Source organism: Kogia breviceps, chromosome 7 (assembly GCF_026419965.1).
Source record: "Kogia breviceps isolate mKogBre1 chromosome 7, mKogBre1 haplotype 1, whole genome shotgun sequence".
NCBI lineage: Eukaryota > Metazoa > Chordata > Mammalia > Artiodactyla > Physeteridae > Kogia > Kogia breviceps.
This window is the reverse complement of record NC_081316.1, coordinates 97,555,991-97,571,175: the sequence shown is the minus strand read 5'-3', so window position 1 is coordinate 97,571,175 and position 15,185 is coordinate 97,555,991.

Sequence of the window (15,185 nt, the reverse complement as noted above, 5' to 3'; positions counted from 1 at the left end):
TTTTTTATTGCCACTAGCAGTGCACAAGGGTTCCAGGTTCTCCACATCCTTACCAACACTTTTTTGTAGTAATCATCATAATGGGCATGAGATGTTAACCCATTATGGTTTTGATTTGCATTTCCCTAATGATTAATGATGTTGAGCATCCTTTCATATGATTATTGGCCATTTTGTATGTCTTCTTGGAGCAATATCTATTCAAGTCCTTTCACATTTTAAAATCAGATTGATTGTTTTTTGTTTTTGTTGTGGTTGTTGTTGAGTTTTAGGAGTTCTCCAAGTATTATGGATATTAATCCTTTGTCAGATGTATGATTTGCAAATATTTTCTCTCATTCTCTGATTTGCTTTTTTACTCTGTTAATTGTGTCTTTTGATGCACAGAATGCTTAACTTTCATGAAGTTCACCTTGTCTGTTTTTTTCTTCCGTTGTCTTGTGCCTTTGGTATTGCCAAATGCAATGTTGTGAAGATTTTGCCCTATGTTTTCTTTGAAGAGGTTTATGGTTTTAGGTCTTACATTTGTTTTTGATCCATTTTGAGTTAAATTTTGTGTATGATGATTGATATGGGTCAAATTTTATTCTTTTGCATGTAAATATTCAGTTTTCTCAAACCATTTATTGAAAAGACTGTCTTTTTCTCCATTGAATTATCTTGGCATCCTCAATTAAAATCACTTCACCATATATGGGAGAGTTATTATTGGGTTCTCTATCCTATTCCATTGATCTAATGTTTGTCCTTATGCCAGTGCCACATTGTTTTTGAATACTGTAGCTTTGCTGTAAGTTTTGAAATCAGGAAGTGTGAGTTCTCCCACTTTGTTCTTCTTTTTCCAGATTGTTTTGACTATTCTTGGTCCCTTGAGATTCCATATAATTTTTAGGATGGGTTTTTCCATTTCTGCAAAAAAATGTCATTGGGATTTTGGTAGAGTTTGCACTGAATCTGTAGATTGTTTTGGGTAGTTTTGACATCTTAACAAAGTTAAGTTTTCCAATCCATGAACATGGGATGTATTTCCATTTATTTATGTCTTCTTTAATTTCATTCAGCAATGTTTTGCAGTTTTCAATGGACAGATTTTCACTTCCTTGGTAAAGTTAATTCCTAAGTATTTTATTCTTTTTGATGCTATTGTAAATAGAACTGCTATTGTAATTTCCTTTCTAGATTGTTCATTGTTAGTGTATAGAAATGCAACTGATTTTTATGTGCTGACTTTGTATCCTGCTACTTAGCTAAATTCATTTACCAGTTCTAAAAGGGCTTTTTGTTTTTGGTTTTTGAGGGTTTTATGGTGGAATCGTTAAGGTTTTGTACATATAAGATGACGTTATCTGTGAACAGAGATAATTTTACTTCTTCCTTTCCAGTTTGGTGTCTTGTATTTCTCTCTCTTGACAAATTACTCTGACTAGAATTTTGAGTATTATGTTGAATAGAAGTGGCAAAAGTGGATATCCTTGCCTTATTCCTGATTTCAGAGTAAAAGCTTTCAGTCTTTCACCATTGAGTATAATGTACACTGTAGAATTTTCATTTATGACTTTTATGTTGAACTAGTTTCCTTCTATTCCAAGTTTATTGTTTATTGAGTGTTATTATCATGAAAGAGTGCTAAATTTTATCAAATGCATTTCCTGCATCAATTGAGATAATCATGTAGGTTTTGTCCTTACTTCTGTTAATGTTTTATATTATATTGATTGATTTTTTAAACACAATCTAATAGGAAAAATAGATAAATAAATGAAATTAATAAAGCTTCAGTATCCTACAAGAAATACAATACTTAATATCTCAGGTGTGGTCTGGTCAATACTAGTTGAGATCCTAAGAGTATGCCTAGTAGTAGACACAGTCCCTACATCACATGTTAATTCAAATCCTGCTTGAGGCAGACGTTATAGGACTTCATCTTAAGACTTCCATTACATTACTTTCTGATTTGTATATTTTTCTACTAATTGAAGACTCAGAGATTACATCTTGTCATATGACAACTATCAGATGGAATAATCCAATGCTCTAAGTGAAAATTCATACATTTCTTTTTTTAAAAAAATTCAATTTATCTAAGCTAAAAAAAAGAAAAACCCAAAAGTGATTAACCTATTTCGCCCACCCTCCACTGTCTCTCCACCTCTGGAGGTTACCAGTCTGTTCTCTGTATCTATAAGCTTGGTTTTCTATTTACTTTTCTGTTTGTCTTTTTTTTTTTTTTTAGATTTCATATATAAGAGAGATCATAAGGTATTTATCCTTCTCTATCTGACTTATTTCACTTAGCATAATGCCCTGAGTTCTGTACATGTTGTCACAAATAGCAAAATTTTCTTATTACCTTATGGCTGAGTTATATTCCATTGTGTATATATTCCATATCTTCTTATCTTCTTTATCCATTCATCAATCTATGGGACACTTAGGTTGTTTCCATATACCACTGAACTGTTTGGCTATTGTAAATAATGCTGCAATGAACATGGGGTGTATATATCTTTTCAAGTTAGTGTTTTCATTTTCTTCAGGTAAATACCAAGAAGTAACATTCCTGGATTATATGGTAGTTATATTTTTAATTTTTTCAGGAAACTTCACATTGTTTTCCATAGTGGCTGCACAAATTTACATTCCTACCAGCAGTGCATAAGGGTTCCCTTTTCTCCACATGCTCACCAACACTTGTTATTTCTAGTATTTTTTTTTTTTTTTTTTTTTTTTGCAGTTTGTGGGCCTCTCACTGTTGTGGCCTCTCCCGTTGTGGAGCACAGGCTCAGGACGCACAGGCTCAACGGCCGTGGCTCATGGACCCAGCTGCTCCACGGCATGTGGGATCCTCCCAGACCAGGGCACGATCCCGTGTCCCCTGCATTGGCAGGCAGACTCTCAACCACTGCTCCACCAGGGAAGCTCTCTAGTCTTTTTTATAATAACCATTCTAACAGGTGTAAGGTGATATCTCATTGTGGTTTTGATTTACATTTCCTTGATGATTAAGGATGTAGAACATCTTTTCATGTACCTGTTGGCCATCTGTATGTCTTCTTTGGGAGAATGTCTATTCAGATCTTCTGCCCATTTTTAAATTGGATTGTTTGTTTTCTATTGCGTTGTATGAATTTTTTAACATATTTTGGATTTTAGCCCCTTATCGGATATATGATTTGCAAATATTTTCTCCCTTCAGTAGTTTGCCTTTTCATTTAGTTGATGGTTTCCTTTGCCGTGCAGAAGCTTTTAGTTTAATATAGTCCCACTTGTTTATTTGTACATTTGTTGCTTTTGCTTTTCGTGTCATATTCAAAAGTCATTGTCAACACCTATGTCAAGGAGCTTATCACCTTTGTTTTCTTCCAGGAGTTTTATGGTTCAGGTCCTATGTTCAAAATTTTAATCCATTTTGAGTTAATTTTTCTGTATGGTGTAACATAGTGGTCCAGTTTCATTCTTTTGCATGTTGCTGTCCAATTTTCCCTGCACCACTTATTGAAAAAACTTCTCTTCCCCCATTGTATATTCTTGTCTCCGTTGTCATAAATTAATTGATTATATATGTGTGGGTTTGTTTCTCTACTGTCTATTCTATTCCATTGATCTGTGTTTCTGTTTTTTTATGCCAGTACCATGCTGTTTTAATTATTATAGCTTTTAAATATAATTCAAAATCAGGGAACATGATGCCTCCAGCTTTGTTCTTCTTTCTCAAGATTGTTTTGGCTAATAGGAGTCTTTCATTGTTCCATGCAAATTTTAAGATTATTAGTTCTATTTCTGTGAAAAATGCCATTGGAATTTTGATAGGGATTACATTGAATCTGTAGATTGCTTTAGGAAGTATTGACATTTTAATAATATTAATTCTTTTAATCCATGAGCATGGAATGGTTTTCCATTTATTTGTGTCTTTAATATCTTTCATTAATGTCTTGTAATTTTCAATACATAGGTCAGTCACGTCCTTGGTTAAACTTTTAAAATATTTATTTATTTATTTGGCTGCGCCGGGTCTTAGTTGAAGCCTGTGGCATCTTTAGCTGTGGCACGTGAACTCTTAGTTGAGGTATATGGGATCTAGCTCCCTGACCAGGGATTGAACCTGGGCCCCCTACATTGGAAGCTCAGTGTCTTAGCCCATGGACCACCAGGGAAGTCTCCTCCTTGGTTAAATTTATTCTTAGATATTTTATTCTTTTTGACGCAATTGTAAATAGAATTGTTTTCTTAATTTCTCTGTCTGATAGTTCATTATTAGGGTATAGAAATGCAACAGATTTTGTATGTTTGCTTTGCATCCTGCAGCTTTACTGAATTCATTTATTAGTTCTAAGAGTTTTTTTGTGGAGTCTTTAGGGTTTTCTATATATAATATCATATAATATCATGTCACCTATGTGAAGAAGTGTTACTTCTTCCTCTCCAATTGGATAACTTTCATTTCTTTTTCTTGCTTAAATGCTCTGGCTAGGACTTTCAATACTATGTTGAATAAAACTGGTTACTGTGGGCATGCTTGTTTTGTTCCTGATCTTTAATGAAATGCTATCAGCATTTAACTATTGAGTGTAATGTTAGCTGTGGGCTTGGATGACCTTTATAATGTTGAGATATATTCCCCTCTATACTGGATTTGTTGAAAGCATTGATTGCTTTTTGTATCTTGAACCATCCTTGCATTCCAAGAATAGATCCAGCTTGTTCATTGTGATAATAATTTTAATATGCTGCTGTATTCTGTTTGGTAGTATTTTGTTGAGCATTTTTGCATCAGAGTTCATAGGGATATTGGTCTGTAGTTGTCTCTTCCTGTAATGTCTTTGTCTGGCTTTGGTATCACCATAAAGCTGGCCTCATAGAACGAGTTAGGAAGTGTACCCTCCTCTTCAATTTTTTGGAAAAGCTTGAGAAGGATTGGCATTTCTTCTTTCAAAGTTTGCTAAAATTCACTAGTGAAGCCATCAGGTCACGAGCTTTTATTTGTCAGGAGATTTTTTTATTACTGGTTCAGTCTTTTTACTAGATGCAAAAAAAGCATTTGACAAAATTCAACATCCATTCATGAGAAAAACTCTAACCAAAGTGGGTATAGAGGGAAGATATATCAACATAATAAAGGTCAGTTGCATCAAACCCGCAGCAGGCACCATACTCAATGGTGAAAAGCTGAAAGCCTTCCCACTAAATTCAACAATCAGACAAGGGTGCACGCTCTTAACACTACTATCTAACATAGTACTGAAGTCCTAGCCACAACAATCAGACAAGAAAAAGAAATTAAAAGTAGGGAATATGTAAAACTGTCACTGTTTTATTTTAAACATCTTTATTGGAGTATAATTGCCTTACAATGATGTGTTGGTTTATACTTTATAACAAGTGAATCACCTATTCATATACATATACATATATTCCCATATCTCCTCCCTCTTGTGTCACCCTCCCAGCATCGCTATCCCACGCCTCTAAGTGGTCACAAAGCACCGAGTTGGTCTCCCTGTGGTATGCGGATGCTTCCCACTAGCTATCTATTTTACATTTGGTAGTGTATATAAGTCCATGCCACTCTCTCACTTCATCCCAGCTTACCCTTGCCCTTCCCCATGTCCACAAGTCCATTCTCTACATCTCCGTCTTATTCCTCTCCTGCCCCTATGTTCTTCAGAACCTTTTTTTTCTTTAGATTCCATATATATGTGTGAGCATGTGGTATTTGTTTTTCTCTTTCTGACTTACTTCATTCTGTATGACACACTCTTGGTCCATCCACCTCACTACAAATAACTCAATTTCGTTTCTTTTTATGGCTGAGTAATATTCCATTGTATATATGTGCCACATCTCCTTTATCCATTCACCTGTCAATGGACACTTAGGTTGCTTCCATGTCCTCGCTATTGTAAATAGAGCTGCAGTGAACACTGTGGTACATGACTCTTTTTGAATTATGGTTTTCTCAGGGTATATGCCCAGTAGTGGGATTGCTGGGTCGTATTGTAGTTCTATTTTTAGTTTTATAAGGAACCTCCATACTGTTGTCCATAGTAGCAGTATCAATTAATATCCCATCAACAGTGCAAGAGGGTTCCGATTTCTCCACACCCTCTCTAACATTTATTGTTTGGAGATATTTTGATGATGGCCATTCTGACTGTTGTGAGGTGACACCTCATTGTAGTTTTGATTTGCATTTCTCTAAGGATTAGTGATGTTAAGCATTCTTTCATTTGTTTGTTGGCAATATGTATATCTTCTTTAGAGAAATGTCTATTTAGATCTTCTGCCCATTCTTGGATTGGGTAGTTTGTTTTTTGATATTGAGCTGCATGAGCTGCTTGTATATTTTTGAGATTAATCTTTGTCAGTTGCTTCAATTGCACATATTTTTTCCATTCTGAGGGTTGTCTTTTCGTCTTGCTTATGGATTCCTTTGCTGTGCAAAAGCTTTTAAGTTTCATTACGTCCCATTTTTTAATTTTTGTTTTTATTTCCATTTCTACAGGAGGTGTGTCAAAAACGATCTTACTGTGATTTATGTCATAGAGTGTTCTGCCTATGTTTTCCTCTAAGAGTTTTATAGCTTTATAGACCATACATTTAGGTCTTTAATCCATTTTGAGTTTATTTTTGTGTATGGTGTTATGGAATGTTCTAAATTCATTCTTTTACATGTAACTGTCCAGTTTTCCCAGCACCACTTATTGAAGAGGCTGTCTTTTCTCCATTGTATATTATTGCCTCCTTTATCAAAAATAAGGTGACCATATGTGCGTGGGTTTATCTCTGGGCTTTTTATCCTGATCTATTGATCTGAATTTCTGTTTTTGTGTCAGTACCATACTGTCATGATTACTGTAACATTGTAGTATAGTCTGAAGTCCAGGAGCATGATTCCTCCAGCTGCGACTTTTTTTCTCAATATTGCTTTTGTTATTTGGGGTCTTTGTGTTTCCATACAAATTGTGAAATATTTTGTCCTAGTTCTGTGAAAAATATCATTGGTAGTCTGATAGGGATTGCAGTGAATCTGTAGACTGGGTAATATAGTCATTTTCACAATGTTGATTCTTCCAATACAAGAACATGGTATATCTCTCCATCTGTTTTTATCACCTTTATTTTCTTTCATCAGTGTCTTCTACTTTTCTGCATACAGGTCTTTTGTCTTCTTAGGTAGGTTTATTGCTGGGTATTTTATTCTTTTTGTTGCAATGGTAAATGAGATTGTTTCCCTAATTTCTTTTTCAGATTTTTCATCATTAGTGTATAGAAATGCAAGAGATTTCTGTGCATTAATTTAGTATCCTGTTACTTTACCAAATTCATTGCTTAGCTAGTAGTTTTCTGGTAACATCTTTAGGATTCTCTATGTATAGTATCATGTCATCTGCAAACAGTGACAACTTTACTTCTTCTTTTCCAATTTGGATTTCTTTTATTTCTCTTTCTTCTCTGATTGCCATGGCTAGGACTTCCAAAACTTGTTTAATAGTGGTGAGAGGGGCAACCTTGTCTTGTTACTGATCTTAGTGGAAATGGTTTAAGTTTTTCATCATTGAGAACAATGTTGGCTGTAGGTTTGTCATATGGCCTTTATTATGTTGAGGTAAGTTCCCTCTATGCCTACCTTCTGGAGGGTTTTTAATTGTAAACTGGTGTTGAATTTTGTCAAAAGCTTTTTCTGCATCTATTGAGATGATCATATGATTTTCATCCTTCTATTTGTTAACATGGTGTATCACATGGATTGATTTGTGTAATTGAAGAATCCTTGCATTCCTGGGATAAACCCCACTTGATCATGGTGTATGATCCTTTTGATGTGCTATTGGATTCTGTTTGCTAGTATTCTGTTGAGGATATTTGCATCTATGTTCACCAGTGATATTAGCCTGTAGTTTTCTTTTTTGTTGTGACATCTTTGTATGGTTTTTGTATCAGGGTGATGGTGGCCTCATAGAATGAGTTTGGGAGTGTTCCTCCCTCTGCTATCTTTTGGAAGAGTTTCAGAAGAATAGGTGTTAGCTGTTCTCTAAATGTTTGATAGAATTCCCCTGTGAAGTCATCTGGTCCTGGGTTTTTGTGTGTTGGAAGGATTTTAATCACAGTCTCAATTTCAGTGCTTGTGATTGGTCTATGTATATTTTCTATTTCTTCCTGGTTCAGTCTCGGAAGGTTGTGCTTTTCTAAGAATTTGTCCATTTCTTCCAGGTTCTCCAATTTATTTGCATATAGTTGCTTGTAGTACTCTCTCATGATCCTTTGTATTTCTGCAGTGTCCATTGTTATTTCTCCTTTTTCATTTCTAATTCTATTGATTTGAGTCTTCTCCCTTTTTTTCTTGATAAGTCTGGCTAATCGCTTATCAATTTTATTGATCTTCTCAAAGAACAAGCTTTTAGTTTTATTGATCTTTGCTATTGTTTCCTGCATTTATTTTTCATTTATTACTGATCTGATCTTTATGATTTCTTTCCTTCTGCTAACTTTGGGGGTTTTTTGTTCTTCTTTCTCTAATTGCTTTGGGTGTAAGGTCAGGTTGTTTGTTTGAGATGTTTCTTGTTTCTTGAGGTAGGATTATATTGTTATAAACTTCCCTCTTAAAACTGCTTTTGCTAGGGCTTCCCTGGTGGTGCAGTGGTTGAGAGTCCGCCTGCCGATGCAGGGGACACGGGTTCGTGCCCCGGTCCGGGAGGATCCCGCATGCCGCGAAGCAGCTGGGCCCGTGAGCCACGGCCGCTGAGCCTGCACGTCTGGAGCCTGTGCTCCACAGCGGGAGAGGCCACAATGGTAAGAGGCCCGCGTACTGCAAAAAAAAAAAAAAAAAAAAAACCTGCTTTTGCTGCATCCCGTAGGTTTTGGGTCATCATGTTTTCATTGTCATTTGCTTCTAGGTATTTTTAAATTTTCTCTTTGATTTCTTCAGTGATCTCTTGGCTATTTAGTAGTGTATTGTATAGCCTCCATGTGTATTTTTTATGGATATTTTCCTGTAATTGATATCTAGTCTCATAGCCTTGTGATCAGAAAAAATACTAGATACGATTTCAATTTTCTTAAATTTACCAAGGCTTGATCTGTGACCCAAGATATGATCTATCCTGGATACTGTTCCATGAGCACTTGAGAAGAAAGTGTATTCTGTTGTTTTTGGATGCAATGTCCTATAAATATTAAATCTATTGTGTTTAATGTATCATTTAAAACTTGTGTTTCCTTATTTATTTTCATTTTGGATGGTCTGTCCATTGGTGAAAGTGGAGTGTTAAAGTCCCCTAGATTGTATTACTGTTGATTTCCCCTTTTATGGCTGTTAGCATTTGCCTTATGTATCGAAGTGCTCCTATGATGGGTGCATAAATATTTACAATTGTTATATCTTTTTCTTGGATTGATCCCTTAATCATTATATAGTGTCCTTCTTTGTCTCTTGTAATAGTCTTTATTTTAAAGTCTATTTTGTCTGATATGAAAATTGTTACTCCAGATTTCTTCTGATTTCCATTTGCATGGAAATCTTTTTCCATCCCCTCACTTTCATTCTGTATGTGTCCCTAGGTCTGAAGTGGGTCTCTTCTAGACAGCATATATATGGGTCATGTTTTTGTATCCATTCAGCTAGTCTATGTCTTTTGGTTGGAGCATTTAATCCACTTACATTTAAGGTAATTATTGATATGTATGTTCCTATTACCATTTTCTTAATTGTTTTGGGTTTGTGATTGTAAGTCTTTTCCTTCTCTTGTGTTTCCTGCTGAGAGAAGGTTCTTTAGCATTTGTTCTAAAGCTGGTTTGGTGGTGCTGAATTCTCTTAGCTTTTGCTTATCTGTAAAGGTTTAATTTTCTCCTTTGAATCTGAACGAGGTCCTTGCTGGGCAGAGTAATCTTGGTTGTAGGTTTTTCCCTTTCATCACTTTAAATATGTCCTGCCATTCTCTTCTGGATTGCAGAGTTTCTGCTGAAAGATCAGCTGTTAACCTTATGGGGATTCCCTTGTATGATATTTGTTGCTTTTTCCTTGCTGCTGTTAATATTTTTTCTTTGTATTTAATTTTTGATAGTTCGATTAATATGGGTGTTGGCGTGTTTCTCCTTGGATTTATCCTGTATAGGACTCTCTGAGCTTCCTGGACTTGATCAACTATTTCCTTTCCCATATTAGGGACGTTTTCAACTATAATCTCTTCAAATATTTTCTCAGTCCCTTTCTTTTTCTCTTCTTTTTCTGGGACTCCTATAATTCGAATGTTGGTGCATTTAATATTTTCCCTGAGGTCTCTGAGATTGTCCTCAGTTCATTTCATTCTTTTCACTTTATTATGCTCTGTGATAGTTATTTCCACTCTTTTTTCTTCCATGTCACTTATCCGTTCTTCTGCCTCAGTTATTCTGCTATTGATTCCTTCTCAAGAATTTTTAATTTCATTTATTGTGTTGTTCATCATTGTTTGCTCTTTAGTTCTTCTAGTTCCTTGTTAAACGTTTCTTGTATTTTCTCCATTCTATTTCCAAGATTTTGGATCATCTTTACTATCATTACTCTAAATTGTTTTTAATGTAGACTGCCTATTTCCTCTTCATTTGTTTGGTCTGGTGGGTTTTTACTTTGTTCCTTCATCTGCTGTTTTTCTCTGTCTTCTTATTTTGCTTAACTTACTGTGTTTGTGGTCTCCTTTTTGCAGGCTGCTTGTTCGTAGTTCCCATTGTTTTTGGTGTCTGCCCACAGTGGCTAATGTTGGTTCAGTGGGTTGTGTAGGCTTCCTGGTGGAGGGGAGTAGTGGCTGTGTTCTGGTGGATGAGGCTGGATCTTGTCTTTCTTGTGGGCAGGACAGTATCTGGTGGTGTGCTTTGGGTTTTCTGTAAACTTATTATGATTTTAGGCAGCCTCTCTGCTAATGGGTGGTGTTGTGTTCCTGTCTTGCTAGTTGTTTGGCATAGGGTGTGCAGCACTGTAGCTTCCTGGTCATTGAGTGGAGCTGGGTCTTAGCGTTGAGATGGAGATCTCTGGGAGAGCTTTCGCCATTTTATATTACGTGGATCTGGGAAATCTCTGGTGGACTAATGTCCTGAATTCGGTTCTCCCACCTCAGAAGCAAAGTCCTGACACCTGGAAGGAGCACCAGGACCCTGTCAGCCACACACCTCAGAAGAAAAGGGAGAAAAAAAGAAAGAAAGAAAGGAAAAAGTAAGGTAAATAAAATATAGTTATTAAAATAAAAAATCATTATTAAAAATAAAACATATTAAAAAGTAGAAAAAAACAGAAAGAAGAGAGCAACCAAACCAAAAAACAAATCCAGCAATGATTAGAAGCTCTAAAAACCATCCTTAAAAATAAAAGCAGACAGAACCCTAGGACAAATGATAAAAGCAAAGCTATACAGACAACATCACACAAAGGAGCATACACATACACAGTCACAAAAAGAGAAAAAGGAAAAAATATGTATAATGTTGCTCCCAAAGTCCACCACCTCAATTTTGGGATGATTCATTTTCTATACAGGTATTCCACAGATGCAGGGTATAAGTTGATTGTGAAGATTTAATCCACTGCTCCTTAGGCTGCTGGGAGAGATTTCCCTTTCTCTTCTTTGTTTGCAAATCTCCTGGGGTTCAGCTTTGGATGTGGCCCTGTCACCGCATGTGGGTCGCCTGAGGGCATCTGTTCCTCGCTCAGACAGGACGGAGTTAAAGTTCCAGCTGATTAAGGGCCTCTGGCTCACTCAGGCTGGGGAGGGGGAGGGGTATGGAATGCGGGGCAAGCCTGCTGTGGCAGAAGCCAGCATTACATTGCAACAGCCTGAGGCATGTCATGTGTTCTCCCAGGAAAGTTGTCCCTGGATCACAGGACCCTGATTGTGGCAGGCTGCACAGGCTCCCGGGAGGGGAAGTGTGGATAGTGACCTGTGTTTGCACATAGGATTTTTGGTGGCTGCAGCAGCAGTCTTAGCATCTCATGCCCATCTCTGGTGTCAGCCCTGATAGCTGCGGCTCACGCCCGTCTCTGAAGCTAGTTTAGGCGGTGCTCTGAATCCCCACTCCTCACGCACCACAAAACAATGGTCTCTTGTGTCTTAGGCAGGTCCAGACTTTTTCCCAGACTCCCTCCTGTGGCACACTAGCCCACTTCAGGCTGTGTTCACGCTGCCAACCCCAGTCCCTCCCCTGGGGTCTGACCTCCGAAACCCGAGCCTCAGCTCCCAGCCCCCAGCCGTCCCAGCCAGCAGGTAAGCAGATAAGTCTCTCAGACTGTTGAGTGCTGGTTAGCGCCAATCCTCTGTGTTGGAATCTCTCCGCTTTGCCCTCTGCACCCCTGGTGCTGTGCTCTCCTCTGTGGTTCCAAAGCTTCCCCCCCCCCGCCACCCCCCCGTCTTTGCCAGTGAAGGGGCTTCCTAGTTTATGGAAACTTTTCCCCCTTCACAGCTCCCTCCCAATGGTGCAGGTCCCATCCCTATTCTTTTGTCTCTGTCTTTTTCTTTTTTCTTTTGCCCTACCCATGTAAATGGGGAGTTTCTTGCCTTTTGGGAAGTCTGAGGTCTTCTGCCAGCGTTCAGTAGGTGTTCTGTAGGAGTTGTTCCACATGTAGATGTATATCTGATTTATTTGTGGGGAGGAAGGTGATCTCCATGTCTTACTCTTCTGCCATCTTGAAGATCTCCCCAAAACTGTCACTGTTTGCCGATGACATAGAGAACCCTAAAATCTCCATGCAAAAAATACTAGAATAATAAATGAATTCAGCCATTTTGCAGAATAAAAGATTAGCATACAGAAATCTGTTGTGTTTCTATATACTAGTAATGAAATATCAGAAAGAGAAAGGAAAAATATCCATTTAAAATTGCATCCAGGGACTTCCCTGGTGGCACAGTGGTTAAAAATCTTCCTGCCAATGCAGGGGACAGAAGTTCAATCCCTGTTCCAGGAAGATCCCACATGCCATGGAGCAACTAATCCTGTGTACCACAACTACTGAGCCTGTGCTCTAGAGCCCACGAACCACAACTACTGAGCCCATATGCCACAACTGCTGAAGCCTGCAAGCCTAGAGCCAATGCTCCACAACAAGAGAAGCCACCACAATGAGAAGCCCATGTACTGCAATGAAGAGTAGCCCCCACTCGAAGCAACTAGAAAAATCCTGTGTACAGCAACAAAGACCCAATGCTGCCAAAAATAAAAAAATAAAATTGTATCCAAAAAAAAAAAAAAAAACCCCCATTTAGGAGTAAACAAACCAAGGAGGTGAAAAACCTATACTCCAAAAACTATAAAACACTGAAGAAGGAAACTGAAGATGAGTCAAAGAAATGGAAACATATACCATGACTTTGGATTAGAGGAATTAATATTGTTAAAATGGCCATACTGACCAAGGCAATATACAGATTTAATGCAATTTTTGTCAAAATACCCATGACATTTTTCATAGAACTAGGATAATCCTAAAATTTATATGGAGGTGTTGAGAGCTCAAGATGGTGGAGTAGAAGGATGTGAGCACAACCCCTTCTTAGGAAAACACCAAAATCACAACTAACTGCTGAACAACCATTGCCAAAAAATGATGGAACATACCAAAAAAGATACCCCACATCCAAAGACAAAAAAGAAGCCACAATGAGATGGTAGGATGGGCGTAATTGTGATAAAATCATATCCCATACCCACTGGTGAGTGACCCAGAAACCACAGAAGTTATCCCACAGGAGTGAAAGTTTTGAGCCCCACATCAGGCTTCCCAGGCTGGGGGTCCGACAACAGGAGGAGGAGTCCCCAGAGAATCTGGCTTTGAAGGCCAGCGGGGTTTGATTGCAGGACTTTCACACACTGGCGGAAAAAGAAACTCCATTCGTGGAGGATGCACACAAAGTCTTGTGTGTACCAGGAACCAGGGGAAAAAAAGCAGTGAACCCATAAGAGACTGGGCCAAACCTACCTGCAAGTATTGGAGAGTCTCCTGCAGAGGTGGGGTCAGCTGGGCCTCACTGCAGGTACAAAGAACACTGGCAGCAGCAGTTCTTGGAAGTCCCCACTGGCATGAACCCTCCTAGAGGCCACCATTAGCCCCACCAAACAGCCTGTAGTCTCCAGTAATGCATCGCCTAAGGCCAAACAACAAACAGGGCAGGAACACAGCCCCACCCATCAGCAGACAAGTGGCTTAAACTCTCCCTGAGCATGGCCTGCCCACCAGAGGGACAAGATCCAGATCCACCCACCACTGACCAGGAACCAGCCCCTCCCATCAGGAAACCAGCACAATCCTCTTAGACAACCTCATCTACCAGAGGGCAGAGAGGAGAAAAAAGAACTACAATCCTGCAACCTGTGGGACAGAAAATGCAATCACAGAAAGTTCGTCAAAATGAGATGGCAGGGACTTCCCTGGTGGCACAGTGGTTAAGAATACACCTGCCAATGCAGGGGACACGGGTTCAATCCCTGGTCTGGGAAGATCCCACATGCTGCAAAGCAACTAAGCCCATACACCACAACTACTGAGTCTGCACTCTAGAGCCTGTGAGCCACAACTACTGAGCCCACGTGCCACAACTACTGAAGCCCACGTGCCTAGAGCCTGTGCTCCACAAAAAGAGAAGCCACCGCAATGAGAAGCCTGCACACTACAACGAAGAGTAACCCTCACTTGCCACAACTAAAGAAAACCCGTGCACAGCAACAAAGACCCAACACAGCCAAAAATAAATAAATAAATATTTTTTTTTAAAATGAGGTGGCAGAGGAATTTGTCTCAGATGAAGGAACAAGATGAAACCCCAGAAAACAACTAAGTGAAGTGGAGATAGCCAATCCAACAGAAAAAGAATTCAGAATAATAATAGTTAAGATGATCCAAGATCTCAGAAAAAGAATGAAGGCAAGGATCAGGAAATGCAAGGGATGTTTAACAAAGACCTAGAAGAACTAAAGAACAAACAGACAGAGATGAACAATACAATAACTGAAATGAATACACTAGAAGGGATCAATAGCAGAATACATGAGGCAGAAGAATAGATAAGTGACCTGGAAGACAGAATGGTGGAAATCACTGCCACAGATCAGAATAAAGAAAAAAGACTGAAAAAAATGAAGACAGTATAAGAGACTTCTGGGACAATATTAAATGCACTAACATTCGCATTATAGGGGCCCCAAAAGGAGAAGAGAGA